The following is a 21,849-nucleotide window of genomic DNA, read 5'->3' on the forward strand; positions in this document are numbered from 1 at the left end:
ATATAGAAAACAAAGAAAGCAGGCCTATAGGAGGTTTGTAAATGGAATAAAATGGAGTGAAAGGGGTAAGAGTCTTGAGGTCCAAGAGCAGTGTCTGTGCAAGGTAGACCATGTCAGCTCAGATTCTCTTACCATGAGCCATGTTAAGCATGAACCACTAGTCTACAGAGTCTTCTGTGGTAGAAAGAGATAGAGAATATGAAAGTTGAGAAGTCACGTCGTCTCATACTTACAGTTCTTAATAGTAATCAAAAAGGAAAATTCTGATGAATGAAGCACATAAAGATTTCATCAAATGTCATTTCTTCCCCATATTAGTTTTCATAAAATCCCACATTTTGATGGGCCAATGTTTGCAAGGCTAGTAATGTTATCACTGTTTTTACAGATCAGTTTTCCTTATCACAGGGAAAATGCTCTACAAAACAGAGGTTGAAAAACACCTAGAAAACAAATCCCACAGGAAATGCCATGTGTTGAACTGGGAAAATATGAATACCAAAGAGTAGAGATAGCCATCGTCACAACTGGAGCCATACTACAAATTTTGAAGTCTTAGTTTCTCACTCAGTGTTACATATCCATAAACATGGAAATATAAGTAAATGTGTTCAGTTAGAGAGAGACTATTTTCATAGTTTTCTTCCTTTTTATTTCCCCATGGACACTCCAAAATAAAAATAGAATTAAACCTATCTCCTGTAATCCAATTTAAGTTTAAAACATGGTTGGATATATCCAGGGATAAAATAATGAGCATATTTGAGGCTAAAAACAGTCTGTAATCTCTGAAGAATTTAGTGAAATTCCATCTCTTGTCAATTGTGGTTTACCCAAGCATCTTTGCCTGAAGATCTCTATTTGATGAGGTGAGTCATTTTGTTTATCATGAACAGGACTTTTCAAATGAAACACTTTGCTTGGTTGGTTAATATTCTGTCTCCCTCACAAGATAGATCTCCATGTTCCTTCAGTTTCTGAAACTTTGTGGGTTTTGATGCTTATTTTTAATCTTGAGATTTCTTTACCTGAAAACAATTCTATTTAAAGATTTCTTTACCTGAAAACAATTCTATTTAAAGGAATGCACCTGGATGCATCATAGCATAAATGAAGACAATACCAGTGAAGCAAATATATACAAACTAGACTACAAATTCAACAGATCTTTATACACCACAAGTGCTTTTCATTCAGGAAAATAAACATAACTAAAGCCAGGAAAAAAATCAGTACTTATAATTCTAGTGCCTACAAGAGTACCTGGTTCACAAAGGTGGTCAGTTTATTGACCAACAGAGTGAATAGGTGAATGACTGAAAAATAACTTAGGATTTATAAATGGATTCAGTTGAAGGATCAAAATGCATATAACATTTAATTTGCTGTGCTCGAAAACAGGAGGTGGGTGCAGTGAAGGTGCTAGGTGATGACTTGTAATCTTGTCCAAGATCACTAACTCAGTAGAAGATACAAAGTAAAACTCAAAACACTCAGTTATGTTTCTGCTTCTATGTCTTTTTTAAAACTTTTCATTTTGAAATAATTTTGGACTCACAAGCAGTTGTAAGATAATACTCAGAGATTCTGTGGACCGTTCACCCAGTGTCCTCCAGTGCTTACATCTAGTATAATAGTAGTACAAAATTACAACCAAGAAAATTACACTAATACAACCCATCAGCCTTAAAAATATATGCACTGACAAAAATATGCACTTATTTGTATGTGTACTTAGTTCTATGCAGTTTTGTCACATATGTAGATTTATGTGATCTGCTTAGATGTCTTTTATTATTTTTAATTCAGTTTTATTTTATTTCAAAGAAATTTCTGCCAGAGAGTAGACAAATGGGCCTTAAGTGGAAGGGAAATGACTGAAATCAGGAAAAATACTACAGGATCTAAATATATGAATAAACATAAAAGAAAAAACTAGGCTACACTGTTACAACAGTATAAGTTGAGGGAAATATAAACAGGAAGAAAACTCTGTGCCTGGAATTATATACATAAATAAGAAGCTAGTAAGGGTCACATGAAGGAATCAAGTAAATGGCAGAATAAAAAAGAGAATGGGCACAAAAATCTAATATGAAAAAGGTGAGAGAGATAGGAAGATGTCCAGATGTTCGTCAACATGGGAAGATATACAGGGAAAGATTTTAGGACAATGAAATTAGTCCCTACTACTTTCACACCACATTCATTATTAAAGACCTGTTCAGCAAAACCAGTGAGCATATTAAAATAACTAAGCATAGCATTTCATAACTGTGAAAGGTATGACTTCCATCTTTTTTTAAAGTTATTCTCCACACATGTGCATGTGTGCACACACACACAAATTTGGAACTGACATCTACTCCTACAGGTAGAAAAATAAACATATCATGTCAATATCCTAAAATTATTGATGTCTTTTTTTAAGTGTTTATTTTAATTCCAGTTAGTTAACATACAGTGTTATTAGTTTCAGGTGTACAATATAGTAATTCAACACTTCCATAGATCATTTTGTGCTCATCATGGCAAGTGCACTCATTAATCCCATCACCTGCTTAACCCAACCACCAACCCACTCTCCTCTGGTAACCATCAGTTTGTTTTCTATAATTAAGAATCTGTTCCTTTCTCTCTTTCTCTCATTATTTTCCCTTTGCTTGTTTGTTTTGTTTCTTAAACTCCACATATGAGTGAAATCATATGGTATTTGTCTTTCTCTGACTTACTTCACGTAGTATTATAATTTTAGCTCCATCCATGTCATTGCAAATGGCAAGATTTCATTCTTTTTTATGATTGAATTATATATATATATACACACACACACACACACACACACACACACACACACATGCCACATTTTCTTTATCCTTTCATTAATTGGTGGGCATTTGAGCTGCTTGGCTATAGTAAGTAATGCTGCTATAAGCATAGGGTTGCATGTATCCCTTTGAATTGGTGTTTTTGTAGTTTTTGAGTAAATACCCTGTAGTGCAATTGCTGGATCATAAGGTAGTTAGTTCTATTTTTAACTTTTTGAGGAACCTTCATACTGTTTTCCGCAGTGCCTGCACCAGTTTGCATTCCCAACAGTGCATGAATGTTCCTTTTCTCCATCTCACCAACCCTTGTTGTTTCTTGTGTTGTTGATTTTAGCCATTCTGACAGATACCTCATTGTAGTTTTGACTTGCATTTCCTTGATGATAAGTGATGATGAGCATCTTTTCATGTGTCTGTTGGCCATCTATAGGTCTTCTTTGGAGAAACGTTTGTTCATGTCTTCCACCCATTTTTAATTGGATTATTTGGTTTGGAGATGTTGAGTTTTATAACTTCTTTATATATTTTAGATACTAACCCTTTATCAGATATGTTATGTTTGCAAGTATCTTCTCCCATTCCTTAGTTTGCCTTTTAGTTTTGTTGATTGTTTCCTTCACTCTGAAGAAGCTTTTTATTTTGATGTAGTCCCAACAGTTTATTTTTGCTTTTGTTTCCCTGGACTCAGGTGACATATCTAGAAAGATGTTACTATGGCCAACATCAAGAAGTTACTGTGTTCTCTTCTAGGATTTTTACGGTTTCAGGTCTCACAGTTAGGCCTTTAGTCCATTTTGAATTTGTTTTTGTGTATGTTGTAAGAAAGTGGTCCAGTTTCATTCTTCTGCATTTTGCTGCCCAGTTTTCCCAACACCATTTGCTGAACAGACTGTCTTTTTCCCATTGGATATTCTTTCCTACTTTGTCAAAGGTTAATTGACCATATAATTGTGGGTTTATTTCTAGGTTTTCTATTCTGTTCCATTGACCTATGCATCCATTTTTGTGCCAGTACCATACTGTTTTGATTACTAAGTCTAATTAATGTCTCTTTATTTTCACATGCTTAAGAGGTAATAACCCATAAAAAGGCTACAAGAATTGGAAAAGGGTATGTTTATAGAAAAACACTCCAAAATATACCTGTTCCCCATACTAACATTGAATGTAAATAGTAGTGATACCTTCTAAATCTTAGCAAATTAAACATTTGCTCTTTTGTTCTATATTTTTCTTCTTTATAAAGCTATAGATTTATCTCTAAAGTTTTACTTGTATTTTTGGGCACTTAAAGTCTTGAAACCATGCCATTCCCTAGAGTTTTTGTAATGTTTAGGTATTCTGACTTCCTCTTCAATCTTGCATACTTGCTGTATAAAAACTTTGATATCCCTTCCTGGTAAATCTATTCACTTTCTGCCCATACCCCATCCTCCCTGGCAGCTGATATAAAGCATTTATTAACATTTTATCAATTTCTGTGTATTTTCTTTAACTTTTTTCCCCTTTTTTAAAAATAGCTCTATCAATTCATACTTTTGATCTCCATATTTATAATTAACTATTCACATTCTTGAGGGATTAGGCATACAAATTCTTTGGAAGCTAGTACATAGTGCTCTCTTTATATTCCTAATTGAGCTATGAATAAAGAATTCTTATAAAAATAAGATTTGGCCCTGAGTTTGGAAGAAACCAAGATAGACAAAATGGTATTCCAAGAGTGAACTCACTAAATATAGTAATAATAATAATAATAATATATTGATATTCTCTTAATAATTTTAGCTTTCCTGATCCTACACACAAAGGAATTGCACCTATGTATGTATAACATTAAACTTTAAACAAATAAGAAAAGGGGGAAAAGTTGACACTGAAACAAGATGCCATTCAAACAATACAGGAGAAATCAAAGCAAATCATAAAAATTGATTTAAAAAGAACTGGACTCCTGATGTAAATAAGTGTTTTTATGGTTTAAGACAGGTGAACCCAGAATAAAATGGCTTTGTAGCAGTTATCTCAGTACATTAATCATTAAAACACTCTGTTTAAGCATGGAAGAAGGTGAAAAGATCTTACATACTCTTTTCCAGCTTTCATTAAACCTATGAAGCAAAGATTTGAAAGGCTTTAAATGCCACCCATTGGCCTAGAAAAGTAGTCAAAATGTCTGCTGAAACCCAGAGCAGCAAAGAGGGGAAAGATTTTAGTAAAACAATATCAGGACTCCAATCCTATTTTTGACGTGGATTTAAATTTTAACTCACATCAGGCAGAAATTTTACTATACAAACTGTTCCATAATATTACAGAAAAGCTCCTGAATATCTAATGTAGATAAATTTAAATATACCTTTCAAAAATGTTTGTATAGCCCTGGGTACCGGCGCTATGGAATCATTTAGAGTTAGACCTAAGCCCCAAAGAGCAAAAACAGAGGTTCACCATGAATCACATTTGTTAGCATAAACACTGTGATCAAATTGGTATTGCGTATTGTGTGCTCAAGCATACAAAAAAATGCTCTTAGCAGGAAGAATAGTCCAAGGACTCAGAGCTCAACTTCCAGGAGCTGTCCAAGAGCCAATTCTGAAAACAGGCCGTTCTTGGAAACACAGAGGGTTTGAACAACTCACATCTGAAGAGTTAACCCTTTCCTACACATATTTATAAAATTTTAAAATATCAGTGAGTGAGTTGAACACAACAGACACAAAAACAATATAAACGAATACATTGAAAAACTGATTCAAGGAAATCGCCCAGAATTCAGTACAAAGTGACAAAGATAAGTATAAGGACACGAAAGATAGAATGGGAAGGTCCAGTGGCCCACTAGAAAGAGTTACGGAAGGGAGAAATAGAATTAAAGGCTTTCATTCAAAAATATGTGTAATCTCAGGGTGCCTGGATGGCTCAGTGGGTTAAGTGACTGCCTTTGGCTCAGGTCATCATCCCTTGGCCCTGGGATTGAGCCCCACATTGGGCTCCCTGCTCTTCAGGGATTCTGTTTCCCCCTCCCGCTCTGCCTCTCTGCCCAATTCTGTGCCCTCTCTCTTTCTCTCTCTCTCTCAAATAAATAAGTAAAAAATCTTTAAAACAATGTGGAATCTTGAAGCAGCCCTTCAAATCACCAGCTGGATAAGAAAATCAGATCCATACCTAGACCCATCTAAATGCATCTGCAGACTACCAAATAGAAATCTTAAACTTACCAGAGAGAGAGAGAGAGATTCATTATCCAAGAGAGCAAAATAATTAGACAACATATTTTTCATCAGTAGATGTCAGCTAAGGACAGATTTTTAGAGAAGCAGTTATTTTACCTTCAAATTATATTTTCCATTGCTTCTGGCATTCACTGTTGGTAGCTTTTAAGAATTTCCCAGTCTAAGAAATTACTTTATCCAGTCAGCAACTCAGATTACTCACTTATAAAATAAAAGTAAAAAACAATAATGCTTACTTTATAAAATAAAATCCAGACATTTTCAAACATACATAGATAAAGAGCTTATGTTTGGTAGGCTTTTGTTAAAAGAAATACTAAAACAAGTGATTTAACAAGAAAGAAAATGAAACCAGAAGGAAGGAATGCAGGGAATTAAAACTTTTTTGTTTGTTGGTAAATATGCAAGTATTGGCTATATAATATGTTAATAATGAAATGTGAGGCAATGTTAAAACATGTTGGAATTAAAATATAAGATAACAATAATGTGGGATAAATCAGAGTAAATAGTTCTGAGATCCTTGTATTATATAGATATTATATCAAAGAGGGAAGGGGTAACAATTCAGTTAAATATACAAGTTAAAATTTAAGATAAGCCATTATTTTGAAAGTAAAATGAAATGGATAGCCTATAAACCAGTAGACAACAGGAAAAGAGAGAAATTCTGTCAATCAAAAAGAAAACAAAAAAAAAGGAGTAAACTAAGGGGGAAAAGAAGGGGAAGAAGTGTTATACAATTATACAATTCAATAAATTGTATTGAAAAATATCCAAATATAAAAAAGATGTGGTACATATATACAATGGAATATTACTCAGCCATCAGAAAGGATAAATATCCGCCATTTGCACCGACATGAATGGAACTGGAGGGGATTATGCTAAGTGAAATAAGTCAAGCAGAAAAAGACAATTATCATATGGTTTCACTCATATGTGGAACATGAGGAATAGCGTGGAGGACCATAGGGGAAAGGAGGGAAAACTGAATGGGAAATCAGAGATGGAGACACAACATGAGAGACTCTGGACTCTGGGAACAAAACTGAGGGTTACAGAAGGAGGGGGATTGCGGGAGGGGGTAACCAGGTGATGGGCATTAAGGAGGGCATGTGTTGGGATGAGCACTGGGTGTTATACACAACTAATGAATCGTTGAACACTACATCAAAAACTAATGATGTACTATATGCTGACTAACTGAACAACAACAAAAAAAAACCAAACTTCCAGATGGATTGGAAGTGGAATGTAAGAAAAAGAAAAGAAAAAAAAAATATCTAAATAAATAAATATCCAAAGAAATATCCAAAAAGGCAATAATTACAGACTATGAATTAATTATATCCTCTCTAAAATTAGAATATTAAAATGTGATTACAAATAAAATCCAGTTCTATGCTGCTAATGAGTGAGTTTACAAGACCCAGTCTGTTTAGAAAAGACTAATAAACCACAAAAACATGCAAAAGACTAATCCAGAAATGCGACACACATGCATACATATATACACATACATACATTCTTATGTGTGTTTGTTCAGATTAAAGTTCTTTATCCTTTAAAAGGAAAAGGTTCAATAAGTTGCGGTATATTAATAGGATGGGATAATATGCAGAAAACTGAATAAATCTGTAAATATCATGAGTAGATCTTCATAACATAACATAATGAAAAGAACAAATTGCACAATGTTATCTATATCGTATTAAGTAAATATAAAAAACATAAAACTATTGTTTATCAATCCATATATATATATATACATAAAAGTACAACTGCATAGATTGACTACACATCTAATTCATGATAATACTTTCCCTGGAAAAAGAAGGAGAGAGAGAGAAGAAAAGAGATTTCAGAGTAGGAAAAAGAGAGCTTCCACTTATTTATAGTTTCTGTTTCTTTTGTTTTAAAAATCTGGGGCAAATAAGAAAATCCTCTTTTTTTGTTTTTGTTTTTCTTTTATATTATGGGTGGTAGCTCAGTTTGTAAGGTATTAGGTTTCCTGTCTAGGATTCAAATATTCTTCAGCAGCTCTTCTGGTAAGGAAATATTATCAGAAATCTAGTAACCAGATATATTCTGAGATAATACGGTGATTTTGGGTATCTCCAATATTCCCTAAACTAACTTTACAGGTTCTCATCAATCTACAATACTGGTTTTCAATTCTATTATACCCAACATTCCACCATCTTTTAACCAAATAATTGTATAATATGCTATCCTAAAAAATATTGTTAAAAAAAACATAGCCTGACTTCATGCAGTTTTTTTTTTAAATCAATGTAAAGCTAATGTAAAGCCCTAACTGTAAACTGAAGAATAAATAAAAATAATTTAAAATAAAGCAATATGTATTTAAATACGTAAATGCTCAGGCACTATTATACTTGAAGAGGTAAGGAAGTATTCAGTTACTTAAACTAATTAAGCTATAAAGTAGATATACATGCACACCAACATAATTGTAGATGTTACATAATACATCTAATAACATAAGTAGTGTGATTTTTAAAAATGATTAACATCTCTTGGTAAGGGCCTGAACAAGGTATTAGACAATCTTCTCTCAATGTATACAGCATTGGCATTCTTGGGAAATTGGGTATATACTCTAAACTTTGAGTTCTAAGCTTAGATAGCAATTCTCAAATGTTAATATGCAACAGTAGTCTTAATAAGATACAGATTTCTTGTTCCCATCCCTGAGAGTTTTATTCAGTAGGTCTAGAGTGCGGGCCAAAAAATATGCATTTAAAACAAGTTATCAGATGACACTGGTGCTGTCGATCTGGAGGACAAACTTCAAGAACCACAACTTAGAAAATTTTTAATGTGCCTTTTCACATACATGAATGCCTTATAGGGTATTTGAAAGACATGTGTAACCGTTTTCTGTTTGGCATGACCGCCCCATTGTTGCAGGAGGTCTGGCATCCCTGGCACCCATTCACTAAATGCCAGAGTAGTTAGCCTTCTCACATGATAGTTCAGGGTTCCAAGCACAAGTGTTTAAAGAGAGAATGTGGAAGCTATCAGTCTCCTTTTTAAGACTCATTAATTCCACATTAGTACCCTAGTCAGTATATTTCAAAACTATCTCAAATCTCTGTAGCTTCTCTGTGATTCTGATTTAGGAAATTGAGACACAGGGCAATAACCTAAAGTATGAATATTTCGTGTCCCTTTGTGGCAGGGCTTTTTTTTTTTTTTTTCACATCTAGAAGAATTCAGCTGAATCATGCCTGTGGTCCACAAAAGCAAACATAGGAAAAATAATTGGTGATGTTAAATCAGTTAGATGTGTAGAGAATTGTCTGTCTGTTCTTTGAACAAAGAAAAACCTTTGGTTTTCTACTGTATACCTTTAATCATGTTCTAAGCAATCCCAAGTATGAGTTTGTCACTCATGAATACAAAACTATGATGGCAGATCTTAGATTTGGGGGGTGGGGTTCTTGCAAACTAACCAATAGATAAATAACTCCTTGAAAAATAGAATATTAAAACATCTCTACTTTTTTGGGTAAAACAGCAGATTAATTTGTAAGCCAAACCCAAATGAGGCATTTTCCAGAAAGTCACAAACTGTAATTATAATTTTATAACGGAATTTTATCTGTGCCAATTGGAGCTTGAAAGGAAATGGTGTAGAGTTACTTGTCTCTTTGTGCAGATCATGTTACATTGCTTCTCAAAGGCTAATCCAATATTCAGTGTGTGTTGTACAGTAACATCTATAGTGAGAAAGGGGGAAGAAAAGCTGAGCTGGTCAAATGTAATGTCCTCTTTCATGAGGTCAGCCAATAGGAATTGTAACAGCTAATATACTAGACAGTGGGAATGCAGTAAAGGGTTTTTTCTCTTCTTTCCCAGGAGAAAAAATAAATATAAAGGCAGTCGTTTTGAAATCTAGAAATATCACAGCTGGAAACCCAAAATAAACCATCCTTAATCCTCAGATTCTGTCAGTTGATCTATGATCTCCTTGAGACTACAGCTAAAGTTGGACATTAACTTTACAAGAGGTGGCATTCTGATTTGCACCAGGGGACCCCAATCAGTGCTAACTTGCTGTTTGGGTTAAGATTATTGTACACCTTTAAAGTTTAATATCACTTAACACTATTTAATATAAATGATTCCTATCCATATACATCCTCTTTCAACAACCTGAATTTTATCATCTTCTTTATCTTATCAAATAAATCTTTGTGAAGTATAACCTGGATGCTTTCCTGAATTATAGATTAATCTCCTTTACACACCCAGCATATATGTGTTAGTTCATTTTTCCCCCTACTTAAAAAGGTTCCACTCCAACTCTCATCCTCTTGCCTGATGAAGTGGGAATGAGATGTATGTAGACTTCTTCAAAATCATTGCACAATGAACCAGCTTCTCTTCACAAGCTGTGTCAACTGCCCTTGTTGCCTTATTCCTATTTGGAAGCGAAAGGACAATAATGAAAATGAGGGACCAAAACATGCATATGTTCAGCCTTTCATTTCACTACCAGCCTCATAATAACTGATTATGCATTTTATTCATATGAATGTTAACTATATATTGTGTCCAGTGAGGATGGCGTCAAGTAAAATTGACAAGGTGAAGAGTAAATAGTAGAACCAAAGTATCTCTACTGCCATCCCACACCTGTTCTGAGCACCATCTGAAAATCCTCTTTAGCATTGTTCTATAAATTGGACCAGTTAGAGGAACATTTATTAAAAGTCTTCCTCTTCTAAAGTATGGATAGAAGCTTACAGACAACATTATAAACTTATTTTAATAAAATATTCTTTCTGTAATAGTAGTATAAAATTATTTGGCGCTTTCCACGTACCAGGCACCATTTTAAGTATTTCATATATGCAAACACCAATGACCCGAACCAGTAAATTCAGAATCTCTCAGGTGGGATCCAAACATGATCTTTTAATGCTCCGCAATGATTCCAGTAGAATGCTAAGAGCCACTGCTTTAGTGTATCTGCAGTGTCAGAGACTAAATGCCCTTAGTAACAAAGTCTCTCTTGCCTTTGCGTTTCCTTTTTCTTTTTCTTTCCTGAACACATAGATAATAGGCTGTAGTTTCCTTTTTGTATTTTATTTAACACATTTAGAGTGTCTTTATCTGGAGCACTTCTTTGCTTATAACTCAAAACAGGCAGCAGGGGGAGTGGTGTGGGGGTGGTCATTGCTATGTACTTTATCCTTTGGACTATGAGAGATTCAATGGGAACCAGTGTAATATTATGAAAATGCCTGGGCTCTAAAGAGATACATCTCATCTTATATCTCAGTTCTTCTGCTCCATATTATGACCTTAGGGGAATCACTTAACTCTTGTAGTCTTGCTTTCCCTTTTTTGTGAAATTGGGACAATGATGCGGGTTTGTGAGAACTGAGCTGTGTACTTATGTAAAGTGCCTGGTGCAGAGTAGGTACTCAATGAATGGCATCTTCTACTCTCCCGGTAATTATCTTGCTAGTTAGAATAAATTCTGACTCTTGTTGAGGCCTTCTTTGCTAGGTTCTTCTTCCAACGGCCATATTGTGTGATGAAGCCCAGGGGCTATTCTCCCCAATTCAGACAAAAATCTTTGAAAATCTCTCTCCATTTCCTTTAGCAGTAATTTCCCACACTGTCCCGCTGAAGTCATATCTTGGCTTCGTACTAAGAGTTTTCAATTCTTCAGATTCTTTTGTCTCTCTCTCTCTTTTTTTCTCATATCCTCAGACTTCCACTTTAAAAGTGGTCTTTGCTCTCAAGATCTTTCCATATACTTCCTTCCTGTTAGTTTTCTCTTCCCTGTGCTGAATCTCACTTTATCCTCTCACCATGCTTTCAAATACATAAAATGGACACTAAAACTCTTTATTCCAGCTTTTTACTTCAGCTTTTACTTTTAAGATTAAGGCTATAAACCCAATGAATATTTCATGTAGAACACTTCTCATCCTTTATTTGCTGAGGTAGATGTAACAAACAGCAAAAAAACTGTAATAAAATAAACTCAATAAAGATAACTAGACAGAACATATTAAGAGACCCAAATTTATGACTGCTTGGTGAGTCAGAATGTTCTAGATTTGCAAGTTCCCTTTTTATCTCGCTTTCCTTAATCTCTTTTCTCAGTGCTTGTTAGTGTCATTCTTTGCACCTAACCTCTGCTGGCTTCCTTTTTTAAAATAAATGAGCATTTCTTATTCTCTATTCTAAGGGCTTTCCTTTCACTTTTATCGTTTGTGGAATAGACTGAAAGTGGTGATTCACTGTGTCCCTCTTAGAGGTTTCTAAATATCACAATTATGGCCCCATTTTATGCACCAGATCTACTTCTTTTCATTTCTTATTTTGCCTACCATTCTAGCCTAAGAATAGCTGGAAAATCCCTGTAACACATGGCCTCCTTTCAATGCATAGACCAGAGTTCTGTTTGGAAGTTTGACTTACTCCTGTTGCCTTCCTCTTTTCACCAACCCAACCATTCACTAAGGAGATGCCAAATGTGGATTTGTGAGGTGTCGTGGGTGACAGATAGCAATGAGCTCATATTCACTCTTTTGAAGAAAGCCACATCAGCCTACCTAATGCTATCTGGCTCATCCATCTTCTCATTTCTAATTTAACCGTCTTTTCCTATTTTCTCAATGTTTTAGTGTAGTTTGCAACCTTTCTCTGTCTATATCTGTGCCTCTTATCTATTGGTGTTTCTGCTAAATTAGCTTTTCATCATAGGCTGTGAGTTAGCATTTTGTATATGATTAATTTTAAGGAATCTTTTTCTCTTATCCATCCTATAGCTTAAAAATTCAAAAATCTTCTGAATTTCTCTCCATGCTTTTTGTTCTTTTTCTCTTCCATTGGAGGACTGAAACATGTACATCTTTGTCTGTCTATCTATCTATCTATCTATCTATCTATCTATCTATCTCCCTATAATACACAGACACAAATATATATGAGGGGCAGGGACTGAGGGAACCTAAAAGCAAACTATCTTCAAGTTAATGCCTGTTGTCATTGGTAGCTGTGAGCCTTTCCAATAGGTAGTATTCTGTCAATGTTCTTTAAACTCTTAAATGTATTTTTTCACCAGTGGACAATTTAAATTACTCTTAGAAAAGTCTGGATAATATTGGTAAGGTATAATTTCTATGATCCAGAGATTGATTTCCCAAGATTACTAGTCCTCCCCAGAGGTTTTACAAAGACACTACTCCTTAGATACAGCTATTGCTAAATATATTCTTTTTATCTATGTGGCACCGAAATTGTGGGCAACAGAGAAAAGCAATAAAAGGTCTCTGAGCAAGAAATCCCAAGGTGTTCAAGGAAAAAATTCCAGTTAGGAAATCATAGCATTCACATAGTTGAATGTAGGAAAAATGGCACTTTTTTATTTCCCAAAGACTATGTTATCAAGCACAGAGCTGGATACACAAGAGACTATGCAAAAATAAGCAGTAACTTGTAAATGTCAACAATGACATTTTAGGCGAAATGGGTATTTATGACAAGGTCAGTGTCTAATCAGTTAAGTTGTAATCTTAATATAGAATCATAGAATTACTTACAAGTTAAAAAGAAATACATTTGAGGTCATCAAGCTCAGTCATTAAAAACTTTAATCAACAAAACAGGAGAGCCCTTGCTTTTAAAGAAATCTTAGAAGATAAAAACAAAGTTTCCAGGATGAAGAATGGGTGAGAGACCAACTCTCTTAAGTCACCCCATCCTACCCATCCCTGTGGAGACTTGTTTGAAAATGTCTGATCTAGTTCAGTGTTTTTAAGTGAGGACAGTAAGCCTAAATGAGCTAAATACCTTACCCAAAGGTGCAGAACTCACTAGTAATACAGCATAAATAAGAACTGTAGTCACCAGCTTCTGGCCTAGAGGGCTCTACAGCATGCCATGATGTCTCCTCCTTAAAAGAGGCCATTTTAAAAATCATACTTTGACTACAAAAGTGTCAGTAGTGGAACATCTTGAATTGCTGGTCAAAATTGTGAAGTGTACATTCCACGAAAAGTAGACACGGCCCATCATTGTATCTGTATGTGTCCTGTGGGTTCTGTACTCTTGGCACTTACATCTTTGTATCATTAACAAATAGGCTTGCAGCAGCTTTTAGCTGAGAACTCTGTGGTTTCGTATTTATGGGAACCTATGACTATAGGTATGATGGCAAGGATAGAATTATATAAACACTTGTTATGTAACCATTCAGCTGTATTAAAATTTAGGGAAGCTTCAATAAGTTTGAGTAATATTTTCAGATATATTCTATAATGACTGCTACTGTATAGCTATAATTCAGCCAGTGATAGAAGTCAGCCAACAAATAAACAAATTTCTATGAACTGGGTCTTCCTTGGGAGTGAAATATTACAAAGCTTCAGGAATACATCAGTGGGACAAAATACATTTTAAAAGGCTATGAATACTCTTGTGTATCATTCACAATGATTAAAAGAGTAATCTAATTAATCTGAACCTCATTGAATTCAGAACTGATGATACTTCTAATCAATACACATTTTCTTAGCTCAAGCTGCTGTGATAAAATGCTATTGACTGGGTGGTTTAAACAACAAAAATGTATTTTCTCACAGTTCTGGAGGCTGGAAGTCAAAAATCAGTATGCCAGCATGATAAGGTTTAGGTGAAATCTCTCTTCTTGTCTTTGCAGACATTGCCTCTTGTTGTGTCCTAACATGGCAGAGAGAGAGAGAGCAAGAGAGAGCACTCTTTGGTGTCTGTTTTTATAGGGACAGTACTCCTATTGGATAAGGCTCCCATCCTTAGGAACTCATTTAATCTTAATCACTTCCATAAAGGTCCTATAACCAACTATGGTCACATTGGACATTAGGACTTCAACATAAGACTTTGGGAGAAACACAATTCAGATCATAGCATGCATGATTCTCATTTAATATAAAACTTGGAATGAGTGCCATAACATGGGCCTTTGATATGTATAGCTTATATTATAAAAAATTTTATTTATTACATAATTATACTGATATCCATATTACGTCTTTATTTAAAATATGTGCAGTATAGGAGGAAAGCCATTTTTCAAACACCATGTGGGAATAAATTATTTAATACATATGAATTTTCCAGATTTTCCAGAGCATGTTCACAAATCTCCCTCTTATAGACAGCATATTTTAAAAATAATTCAAAAATATTTTCTTTACAATGCAAGGCCATCATTTGGAAGATCAAGTATTATACTCTATTAGTGAAGAATATAAAATGTGCAAAACTGTTTCCTATACTATTAAGGGACCCCAGATTTAACATCTTCCTACTAAAAGGAAAACAAGCCCAGAAAAAACAATTCCAGATATTCCAGATAAGGGATCTTCTATTGCACTGCTTTACTCTGTTCTTTATTAGATAATCTAGTATATGAAATTGCAAAGTTTCTTCTTAACATTCAATTCTGAACCAATTGAAGTCATCCCAGGGAAGAGTGTGAACTTTGTAACTTTTAAGTTTGTCCCTACATGTCCCTTATTTATTTATGTGTGTTTGTGTGTGTGTGTGCATGTGTTTATCTCAAGGATCAAAGTTACTAAAAGTCCAGTGACGTGTAGATTCATTATTTTAAAGTAATAAAGCTGCATTTAATTTAAATATTCTATAATTCAGGCTTTTCACCTAGTGTACCGTATTTATAAGTATACATTTGGATTAATTTAGCATTAAAGAAATGAATGGGAAACATTATATGACCTCGATGATTACTATTGGAATATAATCATGTAAATATTCCTCCATTCCATTGGGATTAACCTAAGTACTATTTTTAATGTATGTACTTCCTTTTCTCATAGACTCTACATATTTAAATGATTTAAATTAAATAAAAACAAATGTTTTTTGTACAGTCACAAAAATTTGACTCAGCTTTCTCATTACAATAATGCCATTTTATACATTTTCAATCTTTATTTCACTTTACTAAGCTGATTCATGATTTTACTAACAATTTTTAAAGTTATGTTGATAGATTTTTCTTACTCTTGGTGAAACTAAGCCCTAAATTGTATTTTGAGTATACAATATTTATTTCTTAAGTAACATTGAAGTATATATTAAAATATAGTATGCCTATGCACCTTGGGAGTTGGAGACCATTTGTTCTTTTTCAAAATTCAGTATGTACAATTCCAAGAGGACACAAATTAAAATAAAAACTATTGGTCATTAATATTAATGAAGTGATTAGTTCTAGATATGTAAGAATGTTTTTTAAAAGAGATTGGCTTGAGGTTTGACTACAACTTCAGATTTCTTTTAAGAATTATACTAGTGCTTCACTAAAATGTTACTCTTGTTGAACAGATTTGGCCTTGTTTTTCACTCTGCAAACCCAAACCTGGTAGGTCAAGGCACCAATATTCCAGGAAGATGACAAAGTAAGCTGTTATATAAGTTTCATGGATCATGACGTATTAATAAAATAGTTCTTTTAGATTCTTTCATTGTCACAATCATTGACAGAAGCAATGCGGTCTAGAAAGTTCTAAACTTAGAATCAGTTGTTTTATTTCAAAGAAATTTGGGAGTATCAAGTAACTAAACTATTGATATCCTTTGACTTGGCATTTTTTTTCTTAGGGCCTTATTTTTAAATATTAAAATACTAAGTAATATTAAAACTAAACTCTTTGCACAAAGATATCCATTGACATATTATTTACATTATAAACATCTGAAAAAATTCAGCTGATATGGCAAAATATTATGTTGTCCTAAAATGTGGTGTACGGCCTAAAATTAAGGTCCAGTGTTATGTACTGCCTTGACATCTGGTGAAACCGGGAGGATCTCAAATGGCCTAACAACAAGTTCCCCTTCCCCCTCTGCTCCCACAGATGAGGTGTCCTAGCCAAACAACCCTCTTCATCAAGGGAACCAAGGCCAGTTCCTGCTTAGCCCTGAGTAGTGGGTTTCAGTTCCCTGCCAGCCCACAGAACTATTCAAACAAGCCAGCCACATCCCTTCCTTCTGCACAAACCAGAAGTCACCTGCCCTCTTAATACTACAAAGCCTGTCTCCCATAGCTCCTGGTTGTTCATCCTGTTCTTGAGTGAAACCCTCATATGGCCTTGTGTGATGCAGTATCCCCTTCCATCAGGTTGTGAGTTTAATTGACTAATATCAGTTAGTTGATATTGTCAATCTCGTCTCTCCAGTGTTGAGTATCTTCTGTTCAGCCATCCCTATACCCCAGGGTGGGACTCTCTGCTTTACCAGGAATGAATAGGAGGGGATCAAAACAAAAAAATTTACATACACAAAGAATTTGTAGTTACATGGGGAAAAGAACAAGTTATAATAATAACAAATATAACAATATAAAAAACCTAACTTCATTAAAAAAATTTTTTTAAGACTAGAAGGAAAAAACTAACACGTTAATAGTAGTTTCCTTTCCATAGTGAAGTGTTCTGTATTTTTTTCTTCTTTTCTACTAGTTTTGTTTATCAATTATCTAACATTTAATATATAAAAACATTTTAAATTAAGAAGTCCTATTTTTTGTTAGCTATAAAAAACTTGAACAATTGGTTAAACTTTCTTTATTCCCCATTTTGTCCTGCAATAAGGAGTATAATAGCACCTTCCAGAGTCATTGCTAGACTCAATTCAGAATACTTTGAGACTACCTATATCTAATTTATAATAGATATAGGGGCTCCTGGGTGGCTCAGTCGGTTGGGCATCTGCCTTCAGCTCAGGTCATGATCCCAGGGTCCTGGGACGGAGTCCTTGCTCAGCAGGGAGCCTGCTTCTCCCTCTCCTTCTGCCGCTCCGCCCGCTTGTGCTCTCTGACTCTCTCTATCCCTTTGTCAAATAAATAAATAAAAGTCTTTAAAAAATAATAGATACAGATTTCTATCTAGATTATGTTAGGTAACAGAAGGTATTTTTGTTATTAATTATCATAGTAATAAACCAAGTTCTTTAACACAGCTAGAGTTGCTAACTACACAGAGACAATTTCCTGTCTTTAGGCTCTGCTAGCTCTATAAGAAATCCCATACTTAGGTAAGCTGAATTCAGCATTCCTCTCCCCTCCCAACTCTTGAGTTTTATGAGGGCATCCAGATCTCTCTCAGACAAACCACAAAGAGCCTCTCTCAATGATGTGGTTATTTTTTTCTCCCTCCCTTTTCCTATCCCTTGACAAAATGTGAATTTTTTTCAAGTCTCAGTACATCCTCCTTTCTGTTTTTCAGGATAACAATCAGAAAACTGTCTAAATCATCTTCATAGTGGGTTAAAATCTGTAAATGGTCTGTCTGTCTCTGGCAAGATATGTATATTTCAACAATGCCTTCTTATAACCTTAACCCAAAGAAGATACTCAAATGGGAGTAATTTATTTTATTCTAAATTGTCATTCTATTATGTTCCTGATTACCTAATGTAAGGGATATATGGCACCAAAGTGATCAGTGCAGCAAATAATTAAAGGTAGCAGGAAACTCCTATCTTGTTCCTGGCCAATGAATTACAAACTTCCCCAGGATGAAAGTCTGAAAGGGTGTGTCCAAGGTTGGCCCACAGCCTGCCTGCCTGTGAAGTAAGGAGCTAAAGTGGTCAGACTTTTAAAATTAATAGGTTATGTTTGCCAAGTAAATTTAGGAAAACATACTGGGGAAGAGAGTTAAAAACAAAAACTACGTGAATTTAGTCATATACAAAAATGTACCCTTATAAATAAATGTAATTTGTATTCTCATTTTCATTTTTACTTGTTATGCCTTCATCTTGATGGCTGTTTGAAAGCCACATTTTTCAGGGAAGTTGCAAGTGCTTCAAACCCGAGCATGCACTGTGATTACACACTACAGGGTCGACAGCTGAAGCACTGAAAGCACTTTCAAATGTTATCGGCAATACTCTTTCTCCCTTTTGTGACCAGAATTCAGGTGCTTGTATTCTGCCATAATTATTACTTGACATTTGGAATGGGCTGGGGTTTATTTTTTTTTAACTACGTGATCATCAAAAGAACGCATCAGTGATAATTTTGAACATCTTAGGAGGCCTGTTTCCATCTAAACTGTTTGATCTTATGTAATTATAGGTTAATACTCTATTTGGAAAGGTCTTGGCAACTATCATTCAAGGCATTCACAGAGGTACGTGATGCATCATACAGGATAGCTTAGTTCTGGAAAAGCAAGGTTAATAATGATAGATAGTAGACCAGAATATAGTTTGAGTGATAATAAGGTGCAGAGTGAAATTAAGTGAGTCAGGGGAAACAAACAACTTCTGGAAACTGTTCTGAAGTAAGCTACCACTGAACTGTTTCCTTCACTTAAAAATAAATAAATAAAAAGAAACTTAAAAAGACATCTCAGAACTGAGGGCCATATATGCTATCAGATATGAATTATTTTCTGATTTTCTGTCCTGAATGGATGTTTGCTTTCATCCAGAGCTTAGAAATTAGTTCCTTTCTATCTGTCATTATAGCTGTGAGCTGGGAATAAAGTCTCTCTTTGCCACATGAACACCACCCACTATAATTTACCTAGTCAAAGAATCCATTGGTATTTTTAAGAATATTTTGGCTGATTTTCTTTTGTAAAATATTAGGGAAAATGTCTAAAAATTCACAGAAGCAATTTTGGAAGGCATGCAAATATTTAACTCTTTGACTTAAAAATAGGTCCCAGAAATAAGGCCCACCTCAAGAGGACCTATATAATGTGATTAATAGGGGACCAGGCAGTTCTCCTGCCTCTTCGTTTTCTGGTTCAAAACACCAAACTTACCACTTTGCTCTCCACAAAAAGGCTTTCTACAGTTGTGTCCCAAATATTAGTGACATAAAGTTTTATCAGCAGATTTTTGGGGCAGAATTATAAGAGGCAATGAGTTGAGTAGGACTTTCAACTTAAAATAGAAGCTTAGAAGGAAGGAGAGAGTCCTGGATGAGGAAAAGGATTGGGGCCCTATGGGTGAAAGAGATTTACTTTATCATTTACTTTGCAAAAATATTGGTATCTTTTGTACAGGTTCAGAAATACACATTAAACCACACACACACACAGAGGCACCCATTTTTGACATTAATTCAAGAGATACTTCTTCACTAAGATCATCTCTATCGGATCACATCAGCCTGTAATTACGGACTCACATTAGAATCCAGCTTTAGGCACAACACTTACTAAGGCACAAACACCTGTTACTCATTCTCAGTCTCAGAAACTAGGACTAATATTAAACTTTTATCAGAGCCAGAAATCAGTCAGCTTAGACTCATGCATTAAACAAACTAACCGATAAAACTGAACATTTTTTCCTTTTTTCCCCTTCATTTTCTTAGACCTGCAATAGCATTGGGATTTGGTTTTGCTTCATTAGGCATATACAGGTGCATCTAACTGAGTATTTCTTGAGGAAACTACTGATAACATCCTTTTGCTACATCACTTCTTAAATATTCTTATAAAAATTATCAGTAGTGCCATATATTTTTGAAGTAGACAAGTCCTAGAGAAACCTTAAGTCTCTGTGCACATGAATTTATTAATTTCTATTAAATTATTTAAATTCCCACTTATTCAGATGACAGAACAACTAACCGAATCTAGAGGAGAATCCGTCAGTGGAACCACATGTAAAATTTGAGTATTAATGGCAAAGTCCAAACTTTACACAAATCTCAGATAATAACTCTAGCTCATGCTCATTATGGAAATCCTACATTTTTCTCACACCTCTGCACTTTGAGTTATATTTAAGACTGAACATGGAAGTGCTCAAATACCAAAGGCATGACGCTTTCATGTTATTTATGGCCTGACCAGGGCAGGAAGTATCAGAAACCTCCTGAGGATTCCCTCTCTTGTGTTATTTTCAGCATTATGTTTCATGTTTTTAGAGGTCAACATAGTTTGGAGGTCTTTCTCAAAAGAAAATGAACCTGAATCTTTTTCAAAAGCAAGTCCTAACAGTTTTCATAGTTGCATTCTCTAAATTTTGTAAGAGCTAGAAGGAATGTATCCCAGAAAGCTATTCCCTGACCTGTAAACTAGAGTCAATAAAAAGCAAGAGGTTCCCATATATTTAAAATGTTTAATCTAAATCTTACTCAAAATAATCACACAATTATCTTCTCTGTGAATAAGCCCAAGGACCCAAGTTGGATACAGAGCATACAGCTCAATATTCTAATCCCTATTCCTATATGGCTAATTGCAGGTTTCTTTGATTTCATTAAAAATAGCGAGTCATAAAGTTTCTAGTAAATGGAGGCTATGGAAGAGTAGTACCAAGTTTATCATCCAAAATAATAAAGGCACAACAATAACTTAGCAAAAGGGTAATAAGGTACAGTAATTCTAACCAAGACCACCACTAGCATATGTCTCCCCCTCTGGAGGGATGTAATGAAAAGGCATCTCTACCAAGAAAGACACATTGGGAGAAGGATGCCCTGCCTATAGGAAAAGGTATTTGCATCCTAGGGCACATGATATGGTGGGTGTAATACAGGCTGCAGAATTCCAACCCCCACCTCCTTCTCTGACACTGCTTTCATACCCAACTGTATAACCATAAAGCAGGATTTGCCTTTTATACACAGCTCTGACTATTGTCATGGTTCACATGCCCAGAGCTTAAAACAAGTCAGCAAGCACTGGATTTAAATATTGTTATCATTTTAAGTCTTCCATTTTATGTTTATTGGGAGGTCAGAAATTCTAAAGGTGTTT

This window comes from Ursus arctos, unplaced genomic scaffold, assembly GCF_023065955.2.
Source record: "Ursus arctos isolate Adak ecotype North America unplaced genomic scaffold, UrsArc2.0 scaffold_15, whole genome shotgun sequence".
Lineage (NCBI taxonomy): Eukaryota > Metazoa > Chordata > Mammalia > Carnivora > Ursidae > Ursus > Ursus arctos.